The sequence below is a fragment of the Culex quinquefasciatus genome, chromosome 2 (assembly GCF_015732765.1).
Source record: "Culex quinquefasciatus strain JHB chromosome 2, VPISU_Cqui_1.0_pri_paternal, whole genome shotgun sequence".
In the NCBI taxonomy this organism is placed as follows: domain Eukaryota; kingdom Metazoa; phylum Arthropoda; class Insecta; order Diptera; family Culicidae; genus Culex; species Culex quinquefasciatus.
The window spans coordinates 23,884,346-23,897,384 of record NC_051862.1 but is presented as its reverse complement, the minus strand read 5'-3'; the positions used below and the strand labels follow the sequence as shown (position 1 = coordinate 23,897,384).

Below are 13,039 nucleotides of genomic sequence, written 5' to 3'. Positions count from 1 at the left end.
TGTGAAAATGTGGGTCCGAATTGAATTTTCCTGTTGATTTCATAAGCGTTGATATGCTAGAGGAATCAAACTTTTTGTTAATGTAGCTGCTTGGTCAATTAACTTTCGATTTCGAAAGCGATTTAATTTTATTGGCGTTTAACTGCCAACACGATAATTTTTTTCTGTTTAGGGCTCAATATATTATGTGTTTACTAATTTTGAACAAATACCTCTTTGAAAAAGCATTTTAACCATCAGTGCAGTATCGCATATAATCAACAAGTTTTAAAGTAACTAGTCGTGACCATCAAAAATGTAGATATTTATTTAAAATTCAAATAATTTCTAAACAAAAACATTCTGATGTTTATACATTTTGCGTTATTTCATAATATCAACAAAAAAAAAATGCATATCAATAAAATTAATTACGCAGGGACATAGGTCAATCAACAAGATAAACATCGTATCCTCCAACTAGACCACTAGGAAAAGAGAGGTCCTTTTTGTAGTCTGCTAAGTGGACTCTCATGGGGACAGCTTATCGAAAGAAAAATAGGAGTAAAAAGATGAGTAAATTGGTCTCACTTTTCCAGACGAGACGAACTTTTTCCTTCTGTTTCACGTCTAGTCCATAATCTGGACCCCTCAATCATCCAATCAACCAGACGGCCCAACATCACCCGGATGATAAATGATGCCTAGTTATTCATCACGGTACACGTGGCAGCGATTTTTTTCTGTCTTTTTATATGGGCGATTTGGTTCTTTGACTTCTGATTAGAGGATTTCCTTTCTGTATTCCTTTACTGCCCAAAAAGGGCCCTTATAACGTTTGTCTTTTTAAGCTTTAATTTTTTTTCCTTCAAAAGACGTACAAATTAACGTTCAACGTGCGCTCCCTCCACTCGAGCCAAACCTGTTGAATGTTGAAAATTGTGTCAATGAGCAGCTGGCTGGAAACGACGCAGGAAATGAAATCAAACTTGTACAATGACAGATCCAAGTTCAAATGGTGGCCTCCAGCAACGGGAATCGGAATGGGAGGGGGAAAACTTTATTAATTGAACTTTTTCCTATCAGTGGGAGATTTTTCCTCTCTTTTTGACGGAGAAGGTGGATGGAGAAGGTGGAATGTTGATTTTCACTTGAGTTGCAATTATTTGAAGCTTTATGATAATTAAAAAGAGATTGCTGCTGTGAGAATTTGTTTGAATCACTTTCCACAACGAATATTTTCATCGATAAATCGCAGATTTATGCCACATTAGTCATTTCAGATCGACAATTGGTATGATTTATTAACAAGCAATCAATATTCAATGTGGCGCACTCCAATATTCTGAATTAATAACCAGTCATCAATAAGAGAAAATGAACATAGTATTCAACGAAAATGAAAATGCTTTTGATTGCTTTACCTATCGTTGCTTGGTAAAAATAAATAATATAGATAACTTTTATTTCAATCATTAAAAACATTGAGGCAAATAAATTTTTAAAATGCTTAAATATTTTGAGAAAAAAATCAAGGTTCGAAACTTGAAGCTTTTACCAATGCTAGTTCAGCTCATGGTTGTTCATATAACTATATCTGGAAAGTGGCCTGAAATTGTGAATAATGGAGCCACGATAAGTGGTTTCCATTGTCACCATCAATCATTTTTCGATCATTTTTTTGCAAATCAACAATTGCACATGAGTCGATTGGACTCTTTTAAATCAGCTCAACTCACGGTTTTTATCCGTGACTGCATCTGATTCCATTTGGATTTTGGATTTCCAAACAAAATTGCTCTAAAATTGCACTATGACAAGTTGCTAAAAAAAATCAAAGTTTCAAATGTTTCAGCGTTAACAATTTTGAGGCTAAACAAACAATCAGGCAAGCAAAACAATCAACGCTAACCAGGCCAAAACATAGCCCACATTTAAATTGGCAAACGGTTGCGCTTTTTTTCTGTTCATATCGCGTTCGAACAAACATGCAAAAGTGCCTGGTAATATTTACCTTTCGTTTCATTCAACAGCCAATATTCAGGGCATGTTTTGCCTTCCTCACCTTACTGAGGAAAGGCTATAAAATCACTCGAAAAATGAACTTCTTAATTCGACCTCGTAGACCTACCTTCACGTATACCTATCGACTCAGAATCAAATTCTGAGCAAATGTCTGTGCGTGTGTATGTCTGTAAGTCCGTGCACCGAAAAAATGCACTCGATTATCTCCGGACTGGCTGAACCGATTTGGGCCGTTCTGGTCTCATTCGATCCGTCTTAGGGTCCCACAAGACCTATATTAACTATTATGAAGTTTTGTTAAGTATTTCAAAAGTTATGCTAAAAAAACGATTCTGGATAAAGTTTGAAAGATTGTAAAAAGGGTGGTTTTTGTAAGAAAACCCGTCTGATCATACATTTTTAGAAAGGTATTTCAAAGACCTTTCTAATGAGCCCAAAACATTAAAGATCTGATAACCCTATCAAAAGTTATGAGCAATTAAGTGTCATTTGTACACATTTCAGAGGCCGGATCTCAAATATTTTGATGAAAAAGTTGTCCGGATCTATCATGCTACCCATCGTTGGATAGGTAATCAAAAGACCTTTCCAACAAGCCCAAAACATTGAAGATCTGATAACCCTATCAAAAGTTATGAGCAATTAAGTGTCATTTGAACACATTTCAGGGGCCGGATTTCAAATATTTCGATGAACATGTTAGCCGGGTCCATTATGCGACTCGTTGCTAGTTGGATAATTGAAAGACCTTTCTAATGAGCCCAAAACATTGAAGATCTGATAACCCTATCAAAAGTTATGAGCACTTAAGTGTCATTTGTACACATTTCAGAGGCCGGATCTCAAATATTAACCTTTCCAACGAGCCCAAAAGATTGAAGATCTGTCAACCATATCAAAAGTTATGAGCATTTAAATGTTTATTAAACTTTTTTTTATTGCCGCATCTCACATATTTTGACGAAAATGACTGCTAGTCCATGCAAGCTATCATTGGATGGAAATTCAAAAGACCTTTCTAATGAGCCAAAAGGATCAAAGATCTGACAACCCTATTAAAAGTTATGAGCATTTAAATGTTAATTACACATTTTTTTTTAGTCCGAATATCATATATTTTGACGAAAATGTTACCCAGATAGGTCATGCGAGCTATCATTGGACGCATAATCGTAAGACCTTTCTACTAAACCATAAAGATTGAAAATTTGGCAAGCCTATCAAAAGATATAAACATTTAAGTTGTATTTTGATACAAAATTGTCCGATTCCATCATGTCTGGATCTTGTTTGTTCTAGTAACTCATGGAAAAAGCCAATTCTCAAGATTTTTCCACCTAAAAATAAAAAAACGCAATCGAATACTTCCAAAAGGATTTAAAAAATGAAAATCAAATAAGAACTATTCACATTTATTTGTTTGCACATTCCACGATACAGTTAAGACTCTGCCGGGTCTCTAGTTAAGAACAATTATTTTTATTGCTCCATTTCCCACACATTGACGACAATCTTGGACCGGCCAAATCGAGATGAAACATCGCCGCTGTGATTGGTCGCCGACGGAGCCCACGGCTAGGTCTACAATACGCTTCAGCTGTGCCTTTTAGTGCTCGAAGGTTTGGTGTCGAAGGTTCCCGGAATCGCATGCAGGATGCTTATTGAGATGGTGATCAACAAAACGGTACTTCATCTCCGAGTCTTACACAACGGGAGTCGTCTTCCTGTAGCAGATGGTCAGGTGTACCTGAAGTCAACGTTTTCGGCGTACACCGAAGGAATCATGTCCAAGCTAGAGTACGCGTTGGTCATCTCTCGAAACCCCTCTCGTTGTTCAGGTTGTTGGATGTCCGAAGAAATTCTTGAATTTTGCAATTCCAAAGGACGGGTAGCACTATAAATAAAATTAAAAGAAATATTGAAAATTAAAAAGAAAAATCATACTTTGTAAAAAAAAACTTACCAAGTTGGCGCAAGTTCGATTCAAATAAGCTGGAAAATAAAATTCGAGTTGTTTTTGATGAATCCTTTTTGACAGCAAAACAGTAAACAAAGTGGATCATAATTTGAAACCGTTCTCTTTCCGCCCGTTCCTACAGAAAAGTTGTGGATCGTAACTTTTACACTGAGAATCAAAAGTACACTTTTTTACCACGTCAAAAATAAGAGCTAAAGCGGCAATACTCAGAAATGAGTAAACGGGAAAATTGTCTGATTTGAGTGAATTATTTTTATTTTTGATTACATTACTATGTGAGGAAGGCACCAACCACCTACAGGTGGATTAAGTAACGTTTTTTGTTATGTTTCTCAAATCAATACACTTGTGGATCATATGATCTAGGTGCAACAAATGAGACAGCATGAGGTAAAAAGTCAGTTTTTTTCATGGAACTTAATTAGCTTTATAACTTCTAATTTGTATTATTTATGGACTTTTCTTCCAATCATACATTAAAAAAATAACTGAATTCGGTTGTCATACGGTGAAGTCCACAAATTGAGATATTTTCCAATAGAACATATAAAATAGGGTTAGAATTTATCCGCCGGGTGTCAATTTTTGTATTTTTGGGATAATTAAGACAAATTTCTTAATTGTTTGAAAATATGTTTTTTTTTCATGTTAATGAAAATGTTTTTTTTTTAAGTTGGTTCATTTTGTTTTATGGTTTCCATTAACAACCTAATTGTTATCTGAACGAAGCATTCTTTGAAGAATCTTGTGAATTAAGTGGTTTGGCTAGTTTTATGTACTGTTGTCATTCTGCACAAACTTATGTCCATTCAAGTCTTTATACAAAGTTGGCAACTGCACATAGAAAATAATATGTTTCTTGAAAGCGGTTTTTTTTTATTGATTTGGTATTCAAACAAAATTGTAAGCATAGAACTTCTCAGAAATAATTGTTACACTCTACAAAAAAATGTTACCCATTTTTCAATGCCATCTTTTGACGGTCAAAATTATTTATTCTCTTCATCACATAAGAAAATATTTAGAAAGTTTAGAATCTAGAGTAACATTTCAAAACGGCAAACATTTTTAAATAAATTTGAATCGAGAGATCGGAAAATTTCATGCTTACACAGAAAAAAAATGATGGTAATATTCATCAGGAAATGGTGACAGATTTTGTGTAAAAAAAATGATTAATTTTGTTGTTTATTACACCGTCTTCGAGTTAATCGCACAGACTGAATACCTTAAAACTAAATTAAAAAAAAATAAAATCATACAAAACTTTGACATATAGGTATATCACAGATTGATGATTTTCAGCTTAAAATTCTTCCTCGGCAGGCCAGGTGAGAACTCGTTGGACACCTCGTTGAAAAAGCGGCGACACCTGTCAATTGATCGGTTGTGGCCGTAGAGCGTTCGATGCACTGATGAATTTTCATCACTGTTGGAGTACGAGGGTCCGGACTATCGGAGGGATCGCTGTCGATGGGTTCCAGACCTGTCGACGGAGAACATCGCAGCGATTTTTACACATTTTTTATGTAACATTACTCAAAAAAAGAAGCAATATTCAACCTACACAGAAAAAAATATTTCTGTAAATTTACATTATTTATCATGTACCAAAAGGTATCATGATAAATGATGTATATTTACATTAGGTTCATTGGAAATTTACATAAGATTCATTGTAAATTTACATTAGTTTTGAAAATTTACATTAGTTTTGAAATTTACATTAGTTCAAATCAACTTATTCTGATTGGCCAATGGGAATGAGAAGCTCGACTTGGATTGCAGTAGGAAAAGGGTGTGGCCTATGTTCTATTTTAAAATGAGTGAAGCGGTAAGCAAAAGGAAATAATGATTTTAAAAAGTTGTTTCACTGGTAGGGGACGTTTTCTCGTCGACGGCCAAGTGGAATAACGCTGGACTGGAATCGAACGGACGACGGGTAGAATGTTCGGTGTTACTGCTGCTACCCGCTGCCGACTGAGCCATCTTCGCATTTTATAAACGAGCGGCTAAAGCATCAACTTGTTCAGGGCGAGGCTCAGGCAGTGGGCCAGCGAAGTATGAGAGTGACAGAAAGAGAACCAAATATAACTATTTTTAGTTCGGGTAGTTTTGAAGTCAATGTTTGGCAGAAATACATTGGATATATGATTTACATTAAATAGGAATTTACAGGAAGCCGGACACGGGTAGAAATTCATCAGATTTGAGTTTCCATGCTCAACGTTTCCATTAGATTCATGATTTACATTAGATTTAGATTTACATTGGATTAATTTCCATGACTTTTTACTCTTTACATCATATTTCAACATTACATTGAGTGAGTTTACATAAGAAACAGTTATTACGTGCTGTGTAAATTTACATATTTTTTTCTGTGTATCAAATTTTCAACATTCCAATTTCAACTTTTCAACTTTCAACAAATTCAACTTTTTTTTCTGTGTATCGTCATTGAAAAATACAACGCTTTTTTGGTGATGTAGAAAACCCATCGATTTTCTTCAATTTTTGAAGACTTTCCATTTTTCAAAAAATCGCAAATCACGAGTTTAAACTATTTTTGGGAATTTTTCAATGTATGAAAAAATGTTCCTTGGACAAAAACCTATTGGGTAAGCCGGAAAGTTACCGCCACATTGCAGTTTTTGGGCCAAACTAGTGCTTAACCCTCTACTGCCCAAATTTTTTTCGTTTTTTTTTTTATTTTTCTTAGTATTTTATTTTTCATATATCTTGCTTAGTTAATGTATGTTTTTGGTAGTATTACAACCTCCTATCATTACATTTTGCCTATCTATTTTTTGCATGTTTTTACAGTCACTTTTTCAATTGTTTACTTGTTTTTCACATTTTCTGCTATAAAATGGCATCATTTAAATTGTAAAACAGTGTATAGAGTGTAGTACTCAAAATATAAAAAAAAGGTTATTAAAAAAATAGCCAAAGTTGACCCCTAAAAAATGTAATTTTATAAAACATTGGCAAAGTCACATAAAACAAGTCAAACTTCCAACCCTTAAATTTCCTGAAAGTTTAAGAGTTCTTCTTTCCAAAGCTTTTTAAAGATCAAAAATTGGTTTTATAATAGATTTTTAGCGATTTTTTTAATCGAAGCTCGACTAAAGGCGGGGTTCGGTTATAGAGGATTAATCTGCAAAAACATAAGATAATTTTCCCAATACCATTGTAAGTACTTTTCGATGCCAATTTTATTTTAAATTTAAAAATATAGTCACAATAATTTATTCGTTTTTTTCAATATTTTGCAAAAATAATGATTATTTGAGAAATTGGAAACACTCTCAAATGAATTTTTACCAAAACGTGACATTTTTTCTCATCCAAAAAATATCAAAAAATTATTCATTTTTTCCAACAAAAAATTGCGCGGTTAATTTTTTGCGTGAAAAATTTAATTAAAAGCGGGTTTAAGTTTTTTAGACTGCAAATATTTCTTTTCTGAAAGGTTCTAATAAAAACCTACAATATTATCAAAAATACAGATTTTTGAATATTTTAATTGCTTTTTTGATTTAACAAGAGTCAACAGACTTGTATTACCAAATGATGACTTTTTTGGTCATAGAAAATTTAAACACACAGTTTCTTCCAAAAAAAACTAAAAAAAATTTCAAAAGAATTGCTTATTCCTGAGAGAATTGCTCAAGAAAAAAATTGTTTGGAAAAAAAACCAGGCAAAATGAACAAAGGCAGAAAACAATTTAATTCAATCTAAAGCTAATGAATTGCTCGATTGAATCAGGTTCTAATTGCATCAATCTAGTTTAATTCCATCTTATTTTTTATGGTACAAAATCATTTGAATAATTAATCCAAACCCCCGCGACTTATTGACCGTCGTGTTCTCGCAACCGGAAATTAAGCGACCTGCATTACATCACAAGCTTGATTACATTTCACACCCCTCCTAAACTCCTAGGTGGCGTGGGTGGTTGGTTGGGAAAAAAATGTGGAAACGATGACTAAAATCCATTACGGGTTATTTATTCATCACATTTGTCGCGTCGCTGCTTATCTGTCTAATTGAATAAACCATTACACACAAAAATTCTTGAACGTCATTCCAGACCCGGTATCAAAGCTTTCGTTGAAAAATGAGGAAAAATATGTCTCTCTAATTGTTTTGTGTCGTGAAGGGTTTGAATGTTGCAATGAAGCTAGGAATGTGAAAGATATGTATCGTCATGATGATGATGAGAATTTCAATTTCATGGAATACATTTCTACATAACATTTTGCATTTAAATTCCTGCTATTAAACCATTTCCAATTGAGGCTAGAGTAATGAAAGTTTCCAGTGCAAACCCTCACCATGCAACCACGAAAGGATAAGTTTTTAATCAAATTACTCTGTACAGAGTGCTGAAGCTCTCTCTCTGTACAATGCAAACTTCTTTTGTTACCCGGAAAAGTGCCATTTCCGTTTGGTCGTAATTTCCTCGAAAGGCTCAACTTTCTCACCAAAATAAAGCAAAGAAACGCCCCTGCCCATGACAGTTCTCGAAACTCAATTGTCACTGCACAATGACTAGTGGAAGGATGTTTTCCAGCCAACTCTCTCTCTCTCTCTCCCTCTACTGTGCACAATATGGACCAATTGCTCTATTACCGAGAGAGTCTGATGACTTCTTGCGGAAGAAGCCCACACATTTTGTGAACACAAAGTGCACTTCCCTTTGAAAAGTGGCATCATGGTGTTTGCCAAAAAGGGATGTCTAGTAAAGTGGGAGGGTTCTTGGTAAACGATCATCCAGGCCACTCTCTAGTTTTTGGAAGTTATTTCAAGAAGATGATGACATTTTCCGATTGCCGGAGGCTAAAATAAACTTGATGAGCTGTAAACAACCAGCTCCATCGCTGGAAGGGATTTGTGTAAAATGTAAGGAGTCCTTTGGTTGTTATTTTCAGAAGAGATGACATATTTTTGAAGCTTGACTAATAATTTGTTGTTTTTGATGCAATGACTTTAGGAAAAAGAGGGTAACATGTACTCTCGGGGAAAAATTACTCACAGATTCTCGAAAGTTTGTTTTGTAAAAAATAAAAGTATATTGTTGCAGAGTGATACTGTTGAGGTTTGAGAATCATGGGACTAATCTGGCTTACCTTGAAGCAAGATAGTGAGCAAGCGAGCAATACTCTTTTCTTTGAAAAAGAATCTGAATGATTCATCTTTTGACACTGAAATTGGGACCATAACTCTCAATGTTCACGGCATTTGAAAATTGAGCATAGTTTAAAAACCTAAATTATAATGTTTTTTTTTTTTAATTTTGAATTGGCTCTATCTGAAAAAAATCTCAGTATTAAAAAAAAAAGTTTAGAGATACTCGTAGAAACTATTTTCAAAAAATCGAAAAATGATGTTTTATCAAAATTGATTACACAGTGTCTAAACCTCAAAAAATGGGTAAATTAATTTATTTCAATTCATAAAAAATGAACAAACCATTTTATGTTTGAGACTTGCTTTTTTATAACGGTTATAGTTTGGCGGCAATATTTTTATCCATTCTTCTCAGTGTTTCAAAAAAAATGCGTTTTTGTTCTCCTAAAACAAACAGAAAAAAATCGTATACCTAAAAATAGGAATTTTCGGAATCCAACTTTCAGTGGTAAAAAGCTTTTCAAAAACAGTAGCAAAAGTATTATTTTCTGAACAGTCGTAATTCTAAACGTTGATAAGAAAATTCTTTCTCAGTACACGGATTTTAGGATATTTACAAAACAATATTAATCAGGAGTAAGTTTTTGAATGTGGTAAACATAAAAAAATACATTTTTCATCATTGTTTGTATTTTCTCAATCAAAATACAGACATGCCTCGGCTTAGCACCGCATACAGGGGATGCAAAACCGAGGCAGGGATTTTTGCTCAATGGGAGACATTGGCTATAATCGTATGAAAAATCATGCAAACATCATAAAATTATAGTGTTTTGGAATCGGGATGATGTTAGTATACATTAAAATTATAATTTCATGGAAATTTTCTCGAAAATACGTATTTTTCCTGAATTTTGAAAATAGAATTTTTCTCGAAAAAATAATCAAAATTATTGTTTTGCAATGTAGATATCGATTGATTGAAATTTTTTCATCCATTTCGAACAAAAAATCATTTTTTTGAAAACAACTCTAAACTACGTATTTTTGGAAAAAAAATCTCAAGATTTCAGTTTTCAAAATATGGGTTCCAAATGATCGAGATTTTTCATACATTTCGAATGTAATAACAACATATTTTGAAAACGCTCAAATTTTTTACAAAACTAAGTATTTTGGAAAAAAATACTCAAAATTTCATTTTTTACAATATGGGTATCAAACGATCAGGACTTTTTAATATATTTCGAATGTAATAACAAAATTTTTTTAAAAATACTCAAAACTTTCACAAAACTACGTATTTTTGAAAAAAATAATCAAAATTTCCGTTTTTACAATATGGGTATCTAACGATCGGGATTTTTTCATACGTTTCGACAATTTTGTTTAAAATACTCAACATTTTCACAAAACTACGTATTTTCGAAAAAAAAATAATACAAAAAAAATCGGGAATGAAAATACTCAAAATATTCTCAAAACATCAAATCAGACGACTAATTTTACATAATAGTCCATTGAACACCAAATTTCTGTCTCATTACCGTTTCAGGCTGCAAATTATTGAAAAAAACCTCTTTTTCCGCATGTTCAAAAATGGAAGGGGTCGATATCAAAAAACGGACCTCGGATTCGTGATCAGGGACAAAAGTTACCCCTTAGGACAAAGTTTCACGCAAATCGAAGAAGGGTCGGGGCATTTTCTTATCGTGAGATGAAAATCTAAAATCAAGTGATGAACGTTCTAGATATTTTGCCAACATTTTTTTTTTTTTGAAGGATGTCTCCATGTATAAAATCATTATTATTTATTGTTTTTTAAATTAATGTAAATGTTCAAAATGTAATCCTTTTCAGTGCCATATATTGACAGATTTTGACAGATTTTTCGCTTTATGTCCATTTTAAACAAATTTTTGATTCATCCTTTATAAGGCCATAACATTAGTAAAGCCTTATGAATTCTTCAAACTTTTGAATTAATTCATATCCTCACTCCCCTTCGTCATTAGGAATGATTAGATTTCCGTCAGCCAGATTTTTCCAGATTTTAGGTCGATACTTTGCCAGTTTTTTTTATAATTTTGACACTGCAACCCTGGTCATAATACACAAGAAGGTATAAGTGACGAAAAGGTTACAACTATACTGATAATTAATTATAAACATTTTTTTTTCATTTAAATATAAATTTTTATCTCCATTAAAATCAATTTTTAACATAAATAAAGCTAATCCACGTTTGCTAGGATTTTTTTCTTTTTAAAAAGGGTTAGAAGATTTTTTTAATTCTGTTTCAATATCTTTTCATACCTGTAATTCATAAACTAATTTTGTCTTCTCTCAGTTTTTGTAAAATCGTCAAAAAATCCAAAAATGTAGTGAGATGTGAGAATGAGATTAATTTTTGCTTGACTGTGTAAATATTTTATTTTAAGATCTATAAAAGATTATGCAGTTGCATTTTTCTACCACTTGAGGAACATCACAATGGCCCAATTTTAACTAGCCATGACCCAGCAAAAAAGCGTATTGTGGCCATGACCGAATCCTTCAGTTTCACGCTCCAGATTTTGCTTTCCTCAAAACAGTGTCACCCCTTGTTAACCAAACAGTCTCGCTGTCGAGGTGCATTTTTCACTTTTTGGTACAAATTGTCCGGATTTACCACATACATTCCACTACGTTGGGCAATTGGGTGAAATTGTTGGAGAGCTTTTATTTGCAGGACTTTTCAGCCAACCAACCAGCTTGTACGTGGTGGTGTCAGCAAAATGCAAAGACAACGGCCGCCGTCTGGCTATGAATTATTTATAAAATATTACCCCCGGGCTGGTTTTGCAGAAAAGCAGCAGCACTTCCTGTTATTCAATTTGCACTCACAAAACAGTTGGTTGTTATGATGAAGTTCTGTGACGGAGGGGTAAGGTCTTCGGGCGGATGATTTGTACTGAGTTCAGTACAACTGAGCATTATCTTTCTTAGTAGAAGCGTGGCATGAAATTTTAATTTTTGTTAAATTGAAATTCAAAAAATAGGCTAAGGTTGACTTTTTTAATTTAAATTATAAATTAACAAAAACTCTATGTGAATAATTCACCCTAATAGGTAAACTACTTCTCAATTTTCCTGAGGGCTCAAGTCATTCCAGGAATGTAGAGTTTACTGCACAAACTAACAAGCGTTTAGAGATATAGTTTGCTGTGGGTTTTCTGGTTTGCACGATGATTTACAGCATTGTCGGCAGATTGTTTTGGATAGATATTTCAGGAGGAGTGCACGAGCATTAGTCATCACAGCTTTCCGGAAATTTTCCTGAAATTCGGTGATTCTCCGTTGCACAACCAAGCTCGAAAGTTTCCTCTGTTAAAACGACAGAACAGACACACATCACTGTTTTGGTTTACCATTTTTGACTTCAAACCGCTCGAGGAGTGTGGATGTCAAAAGTTTACATGACACCATTAATCTGTCTGGTGCAGTGCATGACTTCCAACTTGACAGGTGAAGTTCATTTTGGATTTCAAATTGATTTAGACCGAATCTCCCGTTAAAATTGTTCAATCCAGAAATTATTAAAAATTGTTATTGTCTATATTGCTCCTCCCAGTATCAAACAAAAGAAGATACAATCAGTTTACATGTCAACAAGTAAGCTCAGATCATTTAATCCTCCCCCACACCAGGGCAAAAAGAGGCAATACCATCGAATCCCCCAGGATGTCTTCTCCGTGGCCAACACGTGTCCAACCTCCACCGACCGCTTGATTGCAAGTCACATTCCACCGCTGGAGGGCATCCCGCAGCTGATGAAGAATCCACCACAATAGAGGACCAACCGGTATTACCCACTCTCTGAGCTAGAGGTTATGTCCTTCCCTCAGCAGAAGAGTAAAACGAAACAAAAGCACATCATT

General features: G+C 33.9%; 1 protein-coding gene and 1 long non-coding RNA gene across 3 annotated transcripts in view; one reads left to right on the top strand and one right to left on the bottom strand.

Moving 5' to 3' along the window:
- The window catches only part of LOC6048201 (orexin receptor type 2), a 227,297-nt gene that overhangs the window by 67,701 nt on the left and 146,557 nt on the right, over window positions 1-13,039 (top strand). The window lies entirely within an intron of this gene.
- LOC119766924 lies at window positions 3,403-4,173 on the bottom strand. Its single transcript, XR_005277210.1, has 2 exons — window positions 3,968-4,173; window positions 3,403-3,898 (listed from the first exon to the last, which is right to left on the bottom strand). It is a non-coding gene; the product is annotated as an uncharacterized LOC119766924 (long non-coding RNA).